General features: G+C 40.0%; 2 non-coding genes across 2 annotated transcripts; one reads left to right on the plus strand and one right to left on the minus strand.

Moving 5' to 3' along the window:
* Positions 1-3852: 3852 nt before the first annotated feature.
* On the minus strand, positions 3853-3926 carry TRNAN-GUU (transfer RNA asparagine (anticodon GUU)). Its single transcript has one exon. It is a non-coding gene; the product is annotated as a tRNA-Asn (tRNA).
* Positions 3927-5588: 1662 nt separating this feature from the next.
* Positions 5589-5661, plus strand: TRNAV-AAC (transfer RNA valine (anticodon AAC)). The gene has a single exon. It is a non-coding gene; the product is annotated as a tRNA-Val (tRNA).
* The last annotated feature ends 339 nt before the right edge of the window (positions 5662-6000 follow it).

The following is a 6000-nucleotide window of genomic DNA, read 5'->3' on the forward strand; positions in this document are numbered from 1 at the left end:
GTTTATCCTCCCTTTTCCGCTGCTGCACTCCCTCCATGGTCTGCCAACGGTAGCGTGCACCTGTGGTCTCCTATTGCAAATTATTGAACCTGAATTTGAACCTGAACACGTTTCCCAGACTTTATCTTATTTTTACATTCCATCTAATTATGATTTTTTTCAGAATACGACAACGACATTCAATTTGGCATATCCAGGCCATATGGTCCTACCAACTGCATTTGGAAGAGAAAACAGGATGTTCAAAAAACTTTGCAATTCTCCTATATCCTGTTCTAGGGATGAGTATCATCTCCGGAACGTCTCCCTTCATCATGGCTACCACTTGGTTCTTCTTTTTACCCCAGATTTCTTGTCAGTTTGCTCATACGAATCGTGTATCATCAAGAAGAAAATCAGGATCCAGTATAACCGGATACATGAATACAATCACCTTGGTGCGTTGTTCTGTGTCATGGGGTATCGTTAATATCACCTCCTCAAATCCTTTCGTCGTCACAAACTTTACTGCTTCATCCCCAGCCACAGTCAGATAGGAATCATTACGACCTTCCTTAAGTAAAGGTTGAAACTTTTTATGCTGCCTTCCAAGCTTAGCTTCCCACAGCAACAGCTTATAGAATGTCATGCGTAACTCAGAAATTTCAGCCTCCTCCTACCTGAGCTGTTTCCTACACCGGGGTTGCTCGCCATATTGGATGTCACCAGGATTAATTCGACCACCCTACTGGGTTCGGTTCCTAGTTGATTTCTTTTTCTTTTTTCTTCTCCGTATGCATTCTTTTTCTTTACTTCTTAGTAATCTCCTCTTGAAAACTGTCACCTCCATTGTTGTCGGTGGCAGATCATCTGCTTCTGAGTCGTTACTTGAAAGCTGCAGGGAGTCGTCTGTGCAATCTATTAGTGCAGCTTTTTCTTCCTTAGCCAAAATCTTCTCGTGTTTATCCCACTCCCCCTCTTGCCTTAGACATGGAGCAAAGCTTAGACAGCCGGTGAAAATCGAAACTCTTGCTGCAGATTGAAACGTGTGTAACGTCTGACCAGCACGGTGGTGTCCACAAGAATGAGTCCGAAAGAGGCGTGGGAGAGTAGAGCACATAAAGTTGTCTCCATTCTTAGATTTTATTAGCAGTTATAGACATTGTTTGAATAACCAATATTTTCATAAGCAACTTCCAACCCACAAGTAACGCGAGGAAAACCTTAAAAGTTGCCTGATTCCGCCCGGGATCAAACCTTATACTTGTGAAGGTCACGTGATAACCTCTACACTATGGAAACTATGTTACCTTTACCGAAGAAGGTGTTTCACTTTCATTACTGAAGAATATGCTTCAGTGTCATAACTGAAGCAGATGCTTGGGTTTGTTAAGTGAAACATATCTTTCAGTGCCATTAATGACGTACTTGTTTTTATATGGTTACTGAAGAAATGCTTGAATATATTGCTGAAGCATATGTTTCACTTTCATTTCTGAAACAGATCTTTCAGTGTCTTTAATGATGCAGATGTTTCATTATCATCATTGAAGTAGAAGTTTTAGAATCATTGCTAAAGTTGATGTTTTAGAATGATTATCGACGTAGGCGATTGAGTCTCAGTATTAATATCGAGGGTCATTACTGAAGCAGATATTGTAATGTCTTTCTGAGGAAGGGAAGCCGATATTTGAACGTCATTACTGAAGCAGGTCTTTCAGTGTTAATACTGAATCACAATTTAAATTTTTCAAAACAAGCAAATATTTCAGTTTCATAACTGAGGCAGATTTTTTATATTTTTGCTTAGCGGTTAAGGGAAAGCAACGGACATTACAAGAGGTTCATGAAAGATCGCCAGGCAGAAAGGTGTTGCTTAGAATGACCTTATTGTAGACCATTCTGGAGGTTCACTGGATGGTTCCAGTAGGTCTCGACAAGTGAGGTAATCCAGAGGTTTCAGTAGCAGGAACAGATGTCGCACCAAAACCATCCAGAGGTTCACCTTAGCAACAAAGACTGGAATTACATTACTAATATAGAGAACATCCCAAAGGCCCCGTGGAAGTCCCAAGAAGTAGATGTGGAAGTAATGGAACAAACTTCATCATAAGAGGTTTCCATCAGTCAGACATACCAAGTCTCCAACAATGGGCGGAAAAGTCACGCAGTCAGCTAAGTTCTTCCACCGTCCCTCCAAGGGACGTACCTATCCCGCCGATTGACGTAAATCTTTCAGCAATTACAAAGCGAACTCCTACACATTTGGCGTCAATACATTTTCTAAAAGATTCATTAGTATCCTTCCATGTGTTCGTAATGCATATAACGACAAATTACTTAACGTGAACGAATTTTAGTGTTTAATTCAGTATGTACAATTTCTTATTCTTAGCAACATTTCTAGTTAATTCTAAGGATGAATCTAACAACATTTACAAATCTGAGTTGCAGTTAATGTATGTGGGCTATTTAGGTGGCCTGAGATAGTGTTCTGCCGTTCATGGTATTGTACTGCAGCAAGTTATCACACACTTATTTCTTGATGATTTCTACCTGTTGTTTATTCATTTCTACTTATGTGTAAATACCTACATATCAACTACAAGATACAATAAGAAAATTAGACCTTATCCCACTCATTCTGTAAGTTTTCACTTATTCTGTAAACAACCATTGTATTTGGTGGTGGCGGGTGCACGATTCATTCCACTAAAATCACAAGTCTTTCAGGATCTTCCAACTTCCTGTCTCATATCAGATCCCTGGATGCATCGATGTCGTCAAAAGCTGCAGTAGTTTAATAAACTTTATGATCAATGTAGAGATTAAAAGGAGCCTCCACCAGCAGACACAGGAGTCAGGGAAAACGTTCTGTCTTTCTCTCAGACACCGAGGCAAATAACTGACTCTTCCTTTAATCCACTTCTCCACTCTGACCTGTTTATGTTATTACCCAGGATGGGTCTAGTCTAGAGATTGGTCCCTTCCCATAATAAAAAGAAATACTCATAACAGAGCATAGTCTTTGTCCATTGACGTCTGATTTATGGGCCCATCACGCTTCCACTGCGCCATTGATGTCATTTTACTGAAGGAAAGATCATCTATGTAATTAATGATATCCTCATTTAAACAGTAAGTCTTGTGTGTCCGGCCAATGTACAGCTGGAACTCTTGTTTATTTATGGCCCAGCGGTAGAGGGAGAGAAGTGAACATTACAATGGCTGAATCTTTTCGTACCAATGCCACACTGTAATGATAAAATGTAGTGAGTTGTTGAGTATTGTGTGACCTACCAGTAGCGGAGGTACGAAACCAGCAACTCCCGGGAGTAGAAACTGAAAAAATGTCCAAATGAGAGTGAAAAAAACAATACCCGTAGTTAAGAGAAAGACAAGTGGACATGCTTTCAGAATCAGAATAAAAATTTGTAGGTTTGATTCCTATGGACTTAGGTGTCAAGTAGGTATAAAGAGCTGTAGTCTGCCTGATGAGGTTTAGAATGATCCTCTGGAATGTTCTTAACATCACATAATGTGTGCATCATGTACCCATTTGCATGTGCATAGTGAACATCTGGAGTGGTCATAAGGTAACTTGAATGTGTGACTCCTGTGTTTGCATTTCTAGGGTTCTCCTTAACCTCTGGTGTTGTCTTATGATGTAGTGTGAGGCTCTACCTTTGTTGAGGTTTCCAGTGAACTTCAGGGAAGCTAATAAGGATGAATTACATTTAACACAGATGCCTTTCAGAGGTTTAGTTATCTATTATTCTTTTTCTTGAGATTACATACAATCTGTGATTAACTCCCGTGCCTGTATGAATCTGAAGTTTCTTGTAAGTTCTGGAGTTGTCTTACATAAAGTGTCGCCCCCGGGTGGGCTCGAACCACCAACCTTTCGGTTAACAGCCGAACGCGCTAACCTATTGTGCCACGGAGGCTTGGATATAACTCATCTTAAGGCAGAATTGATGACGAGTGCTTGTGGCACTGACTGTTTTAAATAACATATAGGAGTCATGTGTAGCAGGAGAGGATATAGTGATTGTGTTCAGAACCGAATTCAGACAAAGGCATATGTAGCTCTTGAGTATTACTCCTGTGCAAATACACACAAAATATTGGAATTTCAACTGAAAAACCAGGATGATTATCATTACATTATTCCTGTGTGGAAGTCATGTATTGAGGCAGACCATCTCTTATCTTCCTATCCATAGTTCATGCTAATGTTCCGTCTGAGGCTGGGGTGTTTCCAGGTTACCTTGGCACAACAGGTTAGCGCGTTAGGCTGTTCACCAAAGGGTTAGTGAATCGAGCTCATCCAGGAAAGACCTTGATTATAAGAACATCTGCCAGGAACCTCTACATCCACACATGGAAATCACTCCATAAACCCTTCATTCTCAGCGGCTTCCTTGAGGTACACTGGAAACGCCAGCAGGTACAAGAGGAACAAGCACCAACACTTTCCCTCAAGATTGCTTGAAACCTCAAAATGAAGGTACGGTTATGATCACATCAGAAGACCACATCTGTAGTTTACCAGACCGTTTAAAAGCAGAGACAAGCGTCATACAACTATATCAACTTTTGGTTACGCTAGAGGTTTACTACATACATGTAAAGAAGTAATGGATACATGGTATAAGAGTATGCTAAGTCCATTCCAGAGATTCATTCTAAACCTCATCATCCAGACTACAGCGCCTTATACCTACCTAACAGAAGTCAGTCTATAGGAATACAGCTTATAGATTCTAAATGCTATTTTGAATACCAAGCTAATTTTCTAGCCAAACTTATGCTATTCTTTCTACCTTTTATCGACATCACTTCGGTTTCTACTCCTGGGAGCTGTCTATTTTCGTATCTCCTCCACTTGTATGCCATGCAGTACTCAACAAGCCACCACATTACATTATTACAATGTGCCTATTGCTAAGAAGAAAGTCGGCCATTGATATGTCCTCATCTTTCCCTCCATCGTTAAGTCACACATACACAAGGGTTCTGGTCTAGTTTCGTCCCGACACACCAGACTTCATGTTAATAGGAACTTAACGTTAGTCATATGGATTGATTTCTTCACCTTAATGATACGGAGACATATACTTCAGTAATGACTCTGAGATACATGCTTTAGCTATAACCCTGAAACATCTACTTTAGTCGTCCAAGTATAACATATGCTTCAGATATACATCAGTAATAAAGCCGAGTAATACACTTCAGTAACAACACTAAAACGTCTCTCTGAAAAATAACAATCAAACATCTGTTCAGTAATGAAACTGAAACATATGGTTCAGTAATGAGACCTGAAGAAAGCTGCTTCAGTTTTGATCCACAGAAATGAGCTTCAAAAGTGACATTAAAGCATTTGCTTCAGTAATGACACTGAAACATGATTTTGTAATGATACTGAAACTTTTCTTTCCTTAATGAAGATGAGACATTTGATAGCGAACTGACAGTGAAAAATCTGCTTCGGCTATGACATGTGCTTTGATGATGACATTGAAACATATGTCTCAGTAATGACACTATGACATCTGCTTCAGTGATGGCAATGAAACTTCTGTTTCGTTAAAGTTAATACAGTTTCCGTAGTGTAGTGGTTATCACGTGTGCTTAACACGCACAAGGTCCCCGGTTCGATCCCGGGCGGAAACAGAAAACTTTTAAGGGTTTCATCACATTTCCTTGTGTGGGAAGTTGGTGATGGAAAGAGTTGTTTCATCAATTGATATTACTGCTATTGGAATCAGTTAACTGAATCTATTTTAGATAAGAGAACAGCATTATGAGTTGTATACTACCAGTTCACTTTCTTATCAGTAAAGATAAACAGTCACTAGAGTTGGGCCAACACTTCTCCAGTCAGTACTTGTATTACCATTGGTTATACCATTGGTCCATATAACCAGGTACTGCATCAGAGTGGCGCAGTGGAAGCGTGCTGGGCCCATAACCAAGAGGTTGGTGGATCGAAACCACGCTTTGCTACTAGTG

Source organism: Panulirus ornatus, unplaced genomic scaffold (assembly GCF_036320965.1).
Source record: "Panulirus ornatus isolate Po-2019 unplaced genomic scaffold, ASM3632096v1 CTG_1146_pilon, whole genome shotgun sequence".
Classification (NCBI taxonomy): domain Eukaryota; kingdom Metazoa; phylum Arthropoda; class Malacostraca; order Decapoda; family Palinuridae; genus Panulirus; species Panulirus ornatus.